The 15,789-nt window shown below is 42.3% G+C and overlaps 1 protein-coding gene across 1 annotated transcript in view; it reads right to left on the reverse strand.

The window, feature by feature from the left end:
• The window catches only part of IGFN1 (immunoglobulin like and fibronectin type III domain containing 1), a 262,834-nt gene that overhangs the window by 113,374 nt on the left and 133,671 nt on the right, over positions 1-15,789 (reverse strand). The gene's annotated exons all lie outside the window — the stretch shown is intronic.

Raw genomic sequence — 15,789 nt, forward strand, 5'->3', positions numbered from 1 at the left:
TGCACATATCCAATTTGTTTTCCTTGGACCAAGTGATCAGAGGAAAAAAAATCACAGGATTAGGGTTAGGATCTGTCAGTCAATCAGGAGAAGGTGGTGACAGGAGGGGAGGACGGCCATGGGGGCAGAGACTCAGATGTGCTTTGGGTTAGTTGAAGCACTTCTTGAGCATGTGCCTCTCTGGCTCTATTCCCTTTCCAATGCCTCCTTCTTCTGCTTATTTGACACCACACTGGCTGTTTTGCTAAGCCAGTGATCTGTGGTTATGGTCACATGACTGTGTTCTCTCCATCCGAGACAAACATTGTGATTATGCTAATCAGACTATGATCAGAGCAGGATCCAATTTTCCCCACTTTCTCCATTATGTCAGTCCGTGAAAACCAATGGGTAAGTGCCATCTGACTCTCTGAGGTAAAGCATGCATGCTGGGATTTTTTTGCTAGGATCACTCAGTCCAAGGAAAAGAGATTGAACATGTGTATAACCTCATAGAGTAACATGGGTGGTTTTGACATATAGAACTCGTCTGATTTAAACGGTCATGTGCATGAGTCCTAAATGAGATCACCTCTGAGGTCTCTTTCTTTAATGCTACATTCAACGTCCTAGTGCTGTCCGTGTTTTTCTTGGACAGAATAATGACCCATAGAGTTTCATTCAGGCCATGTTCACACGTTGAGTATTTGGTCACTTTTTACATCAGGGTTTGTAAACTAAAACCAGGAGTGGAACAATCAGAGGAAAAGTATAAGGCCGAGGTCAGACCTAACGTATAAAAATACGGTCTGTTTTTTACGGCCAAGATATGCAGAAAAGTTCCTGAACAGTGATCCGTATTTAATGCGAGGATGCAATTTTTTCTCCAAAAAGTATCCGTGTGCTATCCGTATGGCATCCATACGGCGAGATTTTCTCGCCGGCTTGCAGAATGGACACATAATGGATCCATGGGCTCAAATATTCGTGAAAACATGTATACAGTCTATATATATATATATATATATATATATATATATATATATATATATATATATATATATATATATATATATATATACTAGATGGTGGCCCTAACGCATCGGGTATTCTAGAATATGCATGTCCACGTAGTATATTGCACAGCCCACGTAGTATATTGCCCAGTTATGTAGTATATTGCCCAGTGACGTAGTATATTGCCCAGCCACGTAGTATATTGCACAGCCCACGTAGTATATAGCACAGCCCACGTAGTATATTGTCCAGTTACGTAGTATATTGCCCAGTGACGTAGTATATTGCCCAGCCACGTAGTATATTGCCCAGTTACATAGTATACAGCACAGAGCAATGTAGTATATTGCACAGCGACATAGTATACAGCACAGAGCCACGTAGTATATTGCCCAGCCACGCAGTATATTGGCCAGTGACGTAGTATATTGCCCAGCGACGTAGTATACAGAACAGGGCCATGTAGTATATTACCCAGCCACGTAGTATACAGCACAGAGCCACGTAGTATATTGCCCAGTTACATAGTATACAGCACAGAGCCACGTAGTATATTGCCCAGCCACGTAGTATACAGCACAGAGCCACGTAGTATATTGCCCAGCTACGTAGTATATTGCCCAGCCATGTATGTCACAGGTTAAAAAATAAACATATACTCACCTTCCGAGGGGCCCCTTGTAGTTCTGTTGCCTGTGCTCGGTGCAGACGGCAGCTTCCGGTCCCAGGGTGTGATGATGTCGCGGTCACATGACCGTGACGTCACGGCAGGTCCTTCTCGCGCAGGCGCACAGGGCCTGCAATGACGTCACGGTCACATGACCGTGACGTCACGGCAGGTCCTTCTCACGCAGGCACGCAGGGCCTGCGATGACGTCGCAGTCACATGACCGTGACGTCATGGAAGGTCCTTCTAGCATACCATCCTTGGTACCGGAACATCGCGAGGAGCGGGTAAGGCGGCAGAAGGTGAGTACATAATGATTTTTTACTTTTTTATTATTTTTAACATTAGATGTCTTTACTATTGACACCGCATAGGCAGCATCAATAGTAAAAACTTGGTCACACAGGGTTAATAGCGGCAATAACGGAGTGAGTTACCTGCGGCATAACGCGGTCCGTTGCACAGTGAAACCATCTGCAGCAAGTTGATGCTGCAGCTCTTTGGAGGTGGTCTGAGGATTGTCCTTGACTGATCTTACCATTCTTCTTCTCTGCCTTTCTGATGTTTTTCTTGGCCTGCCACTTCTGGCCTTAACAAGAACTGTACCTGCATTCTTCCATTTCCTTACTATGTTCCTCACAGTGGAAATTAACAGGTTAAATCTCTTAGACAGCTTTTTGTATCCTTCCCCTGAACAACTATGTTGAATAATCTTTGTTTTCAGATCATTTAACAGTTGTTTTGAGGAGCCCATGATGCCACTCTTCAGAGGAGATTCAAACAGGAGAACAACTTGCAAGTGGCCACTTTAAGTAGCTTTTCTCATGATTGCATACACCGGGCTATGAAGTTCACAGCTCAATGAGGTTACAAAACCAAAAAAAGTGCTTTAGTAAGTCAGTAAAAAGTAGGTAGGAGTATTTAAAGCAAGAAAATGATAAGGGTGCCCATACTTATGCACCTGTCAAATTTTGTTTGAATGCAGATTGCACATTTTCTGTTAGTACAATAAACCTCATTTCAAGGCAGAAACATTACTGTGTCCAACAGTTATTAGATATATGAAACTGAAATAGCTGTTGCAAAATAAACCATTTTTATAAAACATTAAGCTTAAGATTAATAGGGGTGCCCAAAGTTTTTCATATGACTGTATATACCTATTCTATGTGTAGACATTTATTTTATCTATTCTATTCTAACCTGTCAGTGTGATTTTACTGTACACCGCACTGAATTGCCGGCTTTTCTATAGGACACCGGTGCGTACTTCTCACCAGGCAGACGTGTGGTCCGTGTGTAATCCGTATTTCTCTCGCCCCCATAGACTTTCATTGGCGTATTTTTTGAGGAATACGCTGACAATCGCAGCATGCTGCGATTTTCTCAGCCCGTAAAATACAGCTGAGAAACATACGGCTGATGGAAGCTGCCCCATAGAGAAACATTGATCCGTGTGCAATGCATTGTTTTTGCGTCTCTCCCTCGTCCGTATTTCTTTCTAGTGTGACGCAGGCCTAATACAAATATGTCACCACTTCTGCATTTATCACCCACTTCTGGTTTTGGCTTACAAATACTGATGTAAAATACTGACCAAATACTGAAAGTGCGAACATGTCATAACACTCAGGTATCCATAAAAAATGGATGCTATACTGTGGCTCTGTACAGCATCTGATTTATTTTGACCATACATGGACTTGACTGAGTGAGGTTTGGACAGTGAAAAAATCACTCATCTGAACTGCCCCACTGAATAACATTGGTCCGTGTGCTGTCAATTTATTCATGGACAGTACTTGATCCAAAAATATGCTTGTGTTAACCTACCAATACACTAAGTGCGTACATCCATTGTAACTGTACTGCCGATGTCACCAAAGGTTTCAAAATGTGCACGACACGTCTATTTCTATATGGAAAATTCCTACACAGTGTGAGTTACATTTGTTCACAGCTCAGCTTAATTTTTTGTTTAAAATCCACAAGTGAATGTAGGTTTATGTTAAGTTTTCAGATTTTTGTTAGCATTTTTTTCAAACACATGAATAGACAAACTCCGAAGGGATGGTGTCTAATTTTAGGATCAGTCACGGTAAGCAAGACCACCATATACAATAACAGATGTGCCTCGACCCGTTTATAGACCAACTGTCCTTTTAGAAACTGGACATGTATCACCAGCAGTTAAATGGTTGCACAGGTGGTTTGGCATAAAATGTGAGATGTCTAAACAGATGTAAGAGAAATCCTAGCACAACTGTTGTATTTTATAATAATAAACTGGTATAACCTCAGTAGAAAAACTAATGAACTTCACGAACATTGAAAGGCACAATGCAGCAAGAATATATTACTCAGAAAAATGAGTACCCTTCTTTTTGTTAAAGGGAATCTGTCACCTCATTTTGGCCCTATAAACTGCGGCCAGCGCCATCAGGGACTTATCTACAGCATTCTGTAATGCTTTAGATAAGCCCCCGATGTATCCTGAAAGGTAAGAAAAACAAGTTAGATTATACTCACCTATGGGCAGTACCGATGCGGTCCGATCCGATGGGCGTCGCAGGTCCGGGTCCGGTGCGTCCCATCTTCATACGATGTCGCCATCCTCCTTGCTTCTGTTGTGGGTCCTGCGCAGTCATACTGATTTGCCCTGTTGAGGGCAGAGTAAAGTACTGCAGTGCGCAGGCCCCGGGCCTCTCTGACCTTTCCCGGCGCCTACTTCAAGTAATGGCTTCAAGTGTGGTGGCTTGTTGGCCATATCATAAGCCAAGTCTAATAGGCCAAGTGTCAATGTAAGGCTGGCTAGAGTTGAGAATATGAAAAATCATCTAAGTTTCATCCAGAAAACTCAAACAATATTCATATGATTTTCATCCGTGTGCGATCTCTGCATCTGATTTTTAATGGCCGTGTGACATCCATTTGACGTCAGTATATGAAATGTTTTAATACATCTAAATTAAAAATTGTCCATGATAAAGTACAGTTTACTATATTAATAGAAATGCATCTGCAAAATTCGGATGCCACATGGATGTTCTGTATGCAATCCAATTTAGATGATGTGCAAAGAGCAGTGGACTAAACTTCCTCCTGTACGCAAACCTCATCATCGACTACAAAAAACGTCTGACTGCTGTGTTTGCCAACAAGGGTTTTGCCTCCAAGTATTAAGTCTTGTTTGCCAGAAGGATCAAATGCTTATTTCTCACTGCAAAATGCAAATAACTTCATAATTTACAGTATAAAATGTGATTTTCTGGATTTTATTTTTGATAGTCTATCTCTCAATGTTAAAATTAACCTACCCTTAAAATTATAGACTGTTCATGTCTTTGTCAGTGGGCAAACTTACAAAATCAGCAAGGGATCAAATACTTATTTCCCCCTCTGTAGCTCATAGGGAGCTGAATAAAATGATACCTTGAGATCTGCAATCTGACGTTTTATTCTAGGGATATCCGCTGAGGTTTTAAGAACTGTGAACCAGAAACTGATCTGCATGAGAATCTGCATCCAGAGCTTATTTTATTTAAAAGGAGACATTACCAATGGGAGACATTTAATTAACACAGAACAGTAGAACTGAACTTTGTCTTCTTGCAAACACATTTTTTTAAACTCTCTGCGCACTGCTGTATTGCAACAATATTGCCACACTGGCTGCCAATGAGATGGAAGCAGAAGGTGAAAGGAACCTGCTGATGTGTCAGGTATAATCACACACAGCTCTCCAGTGAGATTAAGGGGTCTTTCACGCATTCTGATATTTCCGGTACCGGAAAAACCAGTACCAGACATATCAGTGTTTGTGTGTGTAATACTTTTGGAGTTCCACACATACCATCGCCTGGAAAGCAGCGGTACTGTTCGCACTGTTCCCCGGCGCCAGGTGCAGAAGATAGCTCTCATCATTCCCTCCTGATCGTGATACGATCAGTGATTGCAGGGGAGAATTTTGAGAGTTGCATTCAACTGATAACAGCAAGCCCAAGCTGTGTCTAACGGGACTATTCATAAGCTGCCACCAACACTATAAATAAAAAAATAAATCTGAATCAGTATCCACATCTGACCTTCTATCATCAGTCATCACATATGTTTATTTAACAAAATAAAAGGTTCTCCACCCACAAAAGTAATTAAACTATGGCCTTGATCTGAAGGGGTTATTATATAAACTTGAGGAAGAAATACTGGCTAAAGCTAGGAATAATGCAGTAGCAACATTCAACAGCCTATTGAGATGAACAATGGCAATGAGAGCTGGAAGAAAACCCCTCACTCGGAGCGGATAGACCATTGGTGCGGCCTGTGTGACCTGTGCGTCCGCAAAAAGGTGCAAGAGGTAAGAGGGCTCATCTCCAACTCCAAAGCAAAAAGCAGATTCTGTCAGGGACACAATATTAGAATGCAAGGGATCCACAAACTGATTTTGCTCAGGGATCCTCTTCTGTCTCTGGTCACCTCTGCCCTCAACCCCTTCTCGCACCATAATTCGGAATTGATCCTGATCCACACAACGCAGATGCAGGCTGTGTTACACACCCTGCAACTATTTCTAAAGGCAGTAATGAGCACTTAATGCTGCTGTTAGCTGATTAAATCTCACTGTAAATCACTGCTTCTCTTCTGAGTGCATATTAACTTTCCTGTGGATGGGTTTTCTTGGTAGCCATGGCCAGTTGAAGGCTCCGAACCTGATGTGTTGATTCTCCTGTGACCAGATACACGGTATAAAAGTCTATGAGGCATTTATAGGTTGAAAATCACCATACCTCCTAGATAACTTACTTAAGCATTGTAGTTTTAAAAATGGGATAATTTATGAGGAAATGTTGCTACTTTGGCACCTCAGGGTCTGCTATTGGCCATCAAAATCTATCCAAACAAAATTTGCGTGCAAAAATCCAAATGGCGCTCCTTGCCTTCTAAGCCCTTTTGTGTGCCTCATTAGTAGTGTTCAAGCACATATAGGGTATAGCTACTTTCATAAGAAATTGCATGATAGATTGTGTCATCAATTTTCTTCTATTACCTTTAGCAAAAATAAATGTGGGGCTAAAGCAATAGTGTGAAAAAAATATTAATTTTAGTTTTCGAAACCCAGTGCTATAAAATTCTGTGAAGCACATATGGGTTCAAAATTCTCATCACGTTCCAAGATGAATAACTTAAGAGGTTTATTTTCCAAAATGGGGGTCACGTGTTGGCGATTTCTTCTGTTTTGGCACCTCATGGACATTGTAAAGACAACATGACTTCTGCAATTTATTTGTACTTCAAAAATCAAATAGCGCTTCTTCCCTTACAAGCCCTGCCATGTGCTCACATTCCAAATGTGTTCTTGATCACTTATGTAATATTGCCAAATTTAGGAGAAATTGCGTAACAAATTATGGGGTCCACTTTCTCCCATTACTCCTATATTGTGTTAGCCCCGCGAGGGCGTTAACAGAAACTAACAAATTACCTGAAAACAGTTTTCAATAATTTGATGGGTATATTTTTAAAATCGTATCACTTTTGGAACTTTTTCAGTATATAGTCCCCTTAAAGGGAACCTGTCACCCCCAAAATCGAAGGTGAGCTAAGCCCACCGGCATCAGGGGCTTATCTACAGCATTCTGTAATATAATGTAATCACCCAGGGGCAGTCCCGGTCCGATGGGCGTTGCGGTACGGTCCGGGGCCTCCCATCTTCTTACGATGACTTCCTCTTCTTGTCTTCATGCTGCGGTTCCAGCGCAGGCGTACTTTGTCTGCCCTGTTGAGGGCAGAGCAAAGTACTGCAGTGCGCAGGCGTCGGGAAAAGTCAGAGAGGCCCGGCGCCTGCGCACTGCAGTACTTTGCCCTGCCCTCTAGTACGCCTGCGCCGGAGCCGCAGTGTGAAGACAAGAAGAGGACGTCATCTGATGAAGATAGGAGGCGTTGGACCGGACCGCGACACCCATCGGACCGGACCGGGACCGCCCCTGGGTGAGTATAATCTAATCTCTTTTGGGCTTAGCTCACCTTCGATTTTGGGGGTGACAGGTTCCCTTTAAGGTACTGTATATGCACATATTGTCCTTTTCAAGTGGGTCTGCTCAGGAACTTGAAAAAGCGCTTAGAAATGCTAAAAAGAATTACCACACTGTATGCACTGCAATATCAAAATGATTTGCTAAGTATATGTTCCATTTTTTTCAGCTTCTTTTAAATGTCACGCCTTGAAATCAGTCATATAGCTAAAAGAAGTAATCTGACTATCCTTCTTGTGGCTTCCCTTTGGAAGCTACTCACTTCTTTACACATACAGCTAAAAAAAGAAAAAAAAAACATCCAGAAAGACGTCAAAGAAGATAATTCAAGAAAAATACTGCCGGCAGCTTCCTATGTCAAAATTCAGCAGGTACACCAGGAGCCCATACCATAAGAGTCACTTCAAAACTGAATAGGTCCATAAAAAAACAGAACTTGTACATTTCCTTGAAAAAAAGTGAACGTTTGTTGCTACATTTTAACCTTTCTAAGATTCTAATAAAATAAGAGGAAATTAGAAAAATGATTCTAACATACATAAATTAGACATTTAGGGAAATATTGTTTATTAACTTTTTTTTGTGTGGTGACTATCTGATTAAAGGGTACAAGCACTCAAAGTTTGAAAACTAAACATTTTTCTACATTTTCAGAAAATATCAGATATTTTCATAAAAATCCCCAGCAAAAACTCAAAATACAAAGTGTCACGAAAAAAAAAACAAAATCTCAGAATCACTGGGATATGTTGAAGCATACCATTATTACCAGTGACATGTCAGGTTTTAAAAACGTGGTTTGGTCATTAAGGTCAAAATGGACTAAGTAACTGTCAAACTATTAAAGGTATTTTCCACTTAGCCTCTCTCTTCCCACTGCCCTGTAGCAGTGGCATATGGGGTAAGGGGTTAATGTTACCTTTTTATTGTAAGGTGACCTCATGCCTGGTTAGTAATGGAGAGGCGTCAATAAGACACCTATCCATTACTAATCCTATATTGGTGAAAGAGTTAAAAAAAGACAGAGCCAGAAAAAAGTATTTTAACATTTTTAATTTCACCATACTTAAAACCACGCCTAATTCCCCGAAGCCATCGATCACCTGCAAAAATAAAAAATATTAAACCAACTGTATACTCCCTGCCTGACGTAGTCCAATTAATAACGAGTGTCCCACGATGATCTCCCCTACTGCTCTATAGGCCTCCCACGATGCACTGACAGGAGATAATGGCTCCTGCAGTGCATCGCTAAAGAGGTTACCTTAGTTCATTCTCTCGCTTTATGGCAATGCTGCATGGGAATTCTCTCACACAGCGTTGCTGGCGAGAAAATGAACTTAAGTGACCTCTCTCCTGGCAGCGGCGTAGGGATATACACAGGGATTACCCCCACTGTCAGTTCATCGCGGGGCCCCTGTACAGCGCTGACATCGCCTGAGGATTGTGATGAGATCCTCACATGATTTATATGGCAGTCAGTCTGCCTATGGCTACATTTCAATGATGAGCTTTTGGTGAGTTTTTGTTACTGTAGAATTTCAGCACCACTTCTTCTTTAAATTAGGTTATTTCCATTTTTTCATTACGGTTTTGTGTGCATTTTTTTAACATGCACTTTTAATGTGTTTTGATACTGCACTTTTTGTCTCTTAGTGTGTCATGCTTTAAAAATAGCTGCTTTGTTTTTGATAATTCCTGCTGTTTGGCTTTGACAACTTTATTGACATACTTAGGTGTGCAATACATGCATTTCCGATGTGGAAATGCAGTAAAAGCACATGTGCGTTTTTTACCTGTGGAATTTCCTCACTAATGCAAGTCTAAGACCGGGGTCCCACTAGCAAATCACATCCCGTGTGAGAGCATCATATGCGATATGCTAATGACTCTCAGCTCCAGCTCTGCTGCGAGAATCGGAGCATAGCTGGGGAGGAGATGGGAGAAATGAATTACTCCATCTCCTCTGTTACCGGCGTCGGCCGGAATCACACTGTACTCGGGTGATATCCGAGTGCATTGCGATGTTTCTCACGCACCCATAGACTTCTATGAGTGCGTGCGATCCGATTCTCCGGTGCAATTGTAGCATGCTGCGATTGTTTTCGCATGCCAAATCGGCATGAGAAACTAATCACAGAAGTGAGCTGCCTCATTAAGAAACATTGGGACAAGTGCAATCCGATTTTTTTTACATGATTTCACTCGTCCGAATGCATCGCAAGTGGGAATGAGTCCTAAGGGGAAATTCCGAACAGAAAACTTGGTGTACTGGCAAGAGATATTGACTTGATGCGGAGTTGAAACATACACCAAGAGTGATTTTACGCTGCGTTAAAAAGCACAGTGTGCATGAGATTTCTATAAATCCCATCCACTTTGTTGGAGCCGTAATGCAGAAGAAATACACAAAACCAAAAAAGCACCAAAAGTTCTTTGTGTGCACATAGCCTAAGGCACGTGCACACGCTGAGTATTTGGAGAGTTTTTTACATAACTATTGCCAAGCCAAAATAAGGAGTGGGTGAAAAATGCAGCAGTGGTGCATGTGTTTCTGTTATACTTTTCTTCTGACTGTTTGACTCATGGTTTTGGCTTACAAATATTGATGTAAAAAACTCACCAAATACTCAGTGTGTGCGTAAGGGGGTTGACTAAAGTCATGAAATATTTTATGTATATTTAATGTTTATTTATGTCCATTGTATGATTTTCTGTATGCTTTGAAGTATTGCAATGTATGGTTTCTAATACATATAGGGAGAGCGTAGTACCCTAGTTGGCCCACTAGATGGGGGTGGAGTGATACTCAGCTTGTAAATTGTTAAATGGGAGGAGCTAATGACCATTAACCTGGGAAACATCTGGAATTTGAACCAGTTGGGCGGGAGCGCCCTGACAGGGCAGTTGGCTCCGTAACATTGAAGAGAAGAGCCCAGTCACACAGTGTTCTGGGTCAGGGCCTCATCAGGGAGTAACACCAGGAGAAGTGCTGACAGTGCAGAGTAAGTGGGTCTGCAGTTGCCAGAAGAAGACTAAGCAGTATGGTCAGGTCACTCAGAATGTGGCAGCTTGTTTCGTGCGTGTATGTACTCGAGACCGGGGCGAAACGGCTTACAAGTTCCCCTACTGAAGCAGGCATGAGCAGAGATGAAGTTGAGAAACCGGAGAACTCTGTCCGTCCTGGAAGTGTGCTTAGTGACAGAGAAGGAAAGACAGGGACAAAGGAGAAATTGCCTAATGTTCACCCTGATGCTGATGATGGAAAGAATATGTATGCACTGTGTACCAGAAGCAGTAAAGTTAATAGTTCAAGCGTTGAAATGGATTGTGACTCTGTTTCTTCTTCATCGTCTGAGGAGTATGTGCACTGCAGTGCAGAAATTCCTGAGAGGGTGCTGGAGAGTGTGACAGGTAATGGAACAGAGACCTGTGATTTGTATGTGATGGGAGGTCAGTGTGTGCAAGAGACTTTTACCTCAGCCACTACTATCACCCTGTCCCTCCCTCACATGTGCACATGGCTTTATGCTATGTTCCCACACTGAGCGTTCAGCAAGTTTTTGATGTTGCAAATTTTCTGCACCATTTCTGCACCCATTAACCCCTTCCCGATATGCACCATGCATATACTTCTCGGCGGGAGGTGCATTCCCGCAAAGAGCAGTATATCTACAAGAAGAGTGGGAAGATTTATAATCTGAGAAAATAAAGAACCTCATCCACAACTACCACAAAATACTTCAAGCTGTCATTGATGTTAGAGGAGGCAATACACGGTATTAAGAAATGGGGTATGTGAACTTTTGTTCATGGTCATTTGGATGTTTTGGGTTGTCATTATGATTTAAAAAGAGAAAAAACTGTAGTTTGACAAAAAATGGTTTCACTCAACCACTAATCATGAGTGGAGAAAAACTTTTGGTATTACCATTTATATTCTCTGAAAAAAGGCCAAGAAAGCAAAAATTCTGCCGGGGTATGTAAACTTTTGTGCTAGTGATGTCCCATACTGGGAAGATTTTAAAAAGATTTTTAAAAAAATTACAAATTGTAAAAATATTTTTTTTTAAATCCCTCAATAAAGAAAAAAATATACCGTATTTTCCGGCGTATAAGATGACTTTTTAACCCCTGAAAAATGTCTCAAAAGTCGGGGGTCGTCTTATACATCGGGTACGGCGTGTGCAGGGAGCGGTCCTGGATGGTTCCCAGGGTCTGGAGGAGAGGAGACTCTCCTTCAGGCCCTGGGATCGATATTCATCTAAAAAAAAAAGAATTAAGAAAAATATGGGTATGCTTACCCTTCGACGGCCCCCGACTCTCAGCGGTGCAAAAGGTGGCCTCCGTTCCCAAGGATGCATTGCGCGAAGGACGGAGATGACGTTGCGGTCACGTGACCAGGACGTCATCTCCGGCCCTTCGCGCAATGCATCCTTGGGACCGGAGGCCGCTGCTTGCACCGCTGGGAGCCGTCGGAGGGTAAGTATACCCATATTTTATATATTTATTCTTTTTTTTTACATGAATATGGATCCCAGGGCCTGAAGGAGAGTCTCCTCTCCTCCAGACCCTGGGAACCATCCGGACCGCACACGCTTTATTAGACGACACCTGGCGTATAAGATGACCCCCGTCTTATACGGCGAGTATATCCCAAACTCTATATTTTATATGGAAAAGTTGGGGTGGTCTTATACGCCCAGTCGTCTTATACACCAGAAAATACGGTATTTTTTCAATAAATACATTTATTTATGTAAATAAAAAAAATAAATAAAAGAACACATATTTGGTATTGCCGCGTCCGTAACGACCCGCTCTATAAAACTGTTCCACTAGTTAACTCCTGCATACCGTAAAAAAAAATGAGGCAAAAAACAATACTTTATCATCATACTGCCGAACAAAAAGTGCAATAAAACGTGGAAAAAAAGACGGATGTAAGCAGAAATGGTACCATTGAAAACGTCATCATGTCCCTCAAAAAAACAAGCTGCCATACAGCTCATCAGCAGAAAATTAAAAAAGTTATAGTTCTCAGAATAAAGCGATGCAAAAATAATTATTTTTTCTATAAAATAGTTTTTATTGTGTAAAAGCGCCAAAACATAAAAAAAAAATATAAATGAGGTATCACTGTAATCGCACTGACCAGAACAATAAGGCTGTCTTACCAATTTTACTACTAGGGGAACAGTATTTAAAAAAAAAAAAAAGCAATTCCTGAATTGCTGCTTTTTGTTCATTCTGTCTCCCAAAAATCAGAATAGAAAGCGATCAAAAAATGTCATGTTCCCGAAAATGGTACCAATAGAAACGTCAGCTAATCCCGCAAAAAAAAGCCCTCACATGACTCTGTCCGCCAAAATAAGAAAAAATTATAGCTCTCAAAATATGGTGATGCAAAGACTAGTTTTCACAATCAAAAAGCGTCTTTTAGTGTGAGAGCAGCCAAACATAAAAACCCGATATAAATCTGGTATCGCTGTAATTGCACCGATCCGAAGAATAAAGTTGCCTAATCACTTATACTGCACGAAGAATGGTGTAAAAAATAAATAAAACCCATTCTTCACCTACTGTTGATTTTTTCATTCTACCTCCCAAAGATTGCAGTAAGTCTTGGAGTACATTTATCCTGTGCTCTCCGCTGAGCGCTTACACCGGGGTTTCCATGTAAATCTCTGAAATACGTGATTTAGACAAAACCACCAGCGGAAATTTCTCTATAATCAGGCAGATAAGAGTCACTGTGGAGGCCATAGGACCTGTGATCCGGGAGCGTCCGTCTTTTTAGGATTGCACAGTTTTGAGCACTTCTGAAAAGGACACCGCTGAACAGAGGCCATACGGAGTCCAGAGTAAATCTGCTGCCTCATTATAGTGAATGGATCCCTCGAGGGTTTTATCTGTCATGTCACTCGGAGATTTAGATTTAAACCCCAAAGTAAGTGCTCAGCGTAGAGTGCCAGAAAAAATGTGATCCCTGATATTATTAAAATGTTCCCAATAAAAGCTTCAACTCAATCCACAAAAAAAGTCCCTACTCAGGTCCGTCATCTGTTAACAAAAATGTAAGGGCTTCCACGTTACTGGTAGCACAAAGGCTTTGGAAAAGTGAAATGGCTTCTCGCTCCCCAAAAGAAATTCAGCAAATTATCCCCTCCCAAATCCAAATGCCCCCTCCATTGAGAGCCCCAGTGTGCCTAAACAACATTTAGCACCCACGTTTGGCATTTCTGTAGTGATGAGAGCCTGCATAATTTACAGGTGCGTGTGTTAGGGTTGGCGGATTGCACTAAAAAATATAAATTGAAGTGCAGTCACAGCTCAGATTCCACCGTGCAGAGATGTATAACTGCTGCTAGTGTGAACAATGGCGTAAGGGTACTGTCACACATTGAAATTTCGATCGCTACGACGGCACGATTCGTGACGTCGCAGCGTCGTACTATTATCGCTCCAGCGTCGTAGACTGCTGTCACACGTTGCAATCACGGCGCTGGAGCGATGCCGAAGTCCCCGGGTAACCAGGGTAAACATCGGGTTGCTAAGCGCAGGGCCGCGCTTAGTAACCCGATGTTTACCCTGGTTACCAGCGTAAACGTAAAAAAAACAAACAGTACATACTCACATGCCGGTGTCTGTCCCTCGGCGCTGTGCTTCTCTGCACTGTGTAAGCACAGCGGCCGGAAAGCACAGCGGTGACGTCACCGCTGTGCTCGCTTTCCGGCTCTGGTGCTTACACAGTGCAGAGAAGCTTTCGCCGAGGGACAGACACCGGCATGTGAGTATGTACTGTTTGTTTTTTTTACGTTTACGCTGGTAACCACAGTAAACATCGGGTTACTAAGCGCGGCCCTGCGCTTAGTTACCCGATGTTTACCCTGGTTACCAGCGAACACATCGCTGGATCGCTGTCACACACAACGATCCAGCGATGACAGCGGGTGATCAAGCGACGAAAGAAAGTTCCAAACAATCTGCTACGACGTACGATTCTCAGCAGGGTGTCTGATCGCAGTAGCGTGTCAGACACAGCGATATCGTAACGATATCGCTAGAACGTCACGAATCGTACCGTCGTAGCGATCGAAATTTCAATGTGTGACAGTACCCTAACGAAGCTGCGAGCGTTAACCTTAATCCGACTGCGTTAACTCCACACAGTATGAACAAAACGCAAAGTACCAAGCTCAGTTACTTCACTGAGAGGTACTGCACTCAGACTGCTGAGAACTATACCCTGTTAAACGTCACAGGGATGGAAGCACGTGGATTGTGCTTGCTCTGCAACTAAACTGTGTCAATCGCACACAAGTTTGAAGCAGATGCTGAGCTAGAGGAAGAGATCATGTGACGCTAGGTGCAAAGACCTGACGCTTTCCCTGAAAAGTGTAGACTGAGGGTTGGACTTGCTCTGTAACTCAACTGTGCTAACCACAAACATGTATGAAAAGGATGCTAAGCTAAGAGGTAGCTACCCAGTCCTAACCCTACCTGCCAAGAACTCTCAGTGCAAAGAGTGACACGAGCAAACAGAGTGGTAGCGTATCCTATCACAAACACCACACATAAGTGATACTAGCGCACCCGTGTGCACCGCTGGGGGCCTTTTATACACAAGGCTCCACCCCAAACACTCACGCCCAGCCAGCTGTGACATCATTTGCGGGACAATAAAAGTTATAATTTCCAAAATGGGGTCACTTGAGGGGGGATTCTGCTTTGCTTTTCTAGCACATAGGAGCTCTTTATATGGAATCCACAAACAAGTCTAGGACAATCTTCGCTCCAGGAGGCAAATAGTGCTCCGTCCCTCCCGAGTCACTCCGTATGGCTAAGTAGTACTGTACAGCCACATATGGGGTTTTTCTACATTCAGCAGAAATTGTAGGACAAATTCTGGTACCATTTTTACCCATTTCCCAGTGTGAAATTGTAAAACTTGGGGCTAGCACACAATCTTGGTAGTAAAAATGTTAATTATTTTTTCTTCACTGCGCAATTGTATACGTTTGTGACACACCTATGGTGTCAATATCATCACTGCACCCCTGGATGAATTCATTGATAGGTTTAATTGGTAAA

The sequence above is a fragment of the Ranitomeya variabilis genome, chromosome 3 (genome assembly GCF_051348905.1).
Source record: "Ranitomeya variabilis isolate aRanVar5 chromosome 3, aRanVar5.hap1, whole genome shotgun sequence".
NCBI lineage: Eukaryota > Metazoa > Chordata > Amphibia > Anura > Dendrobatidae > Ranitomeya > Ranitomeya variabilis.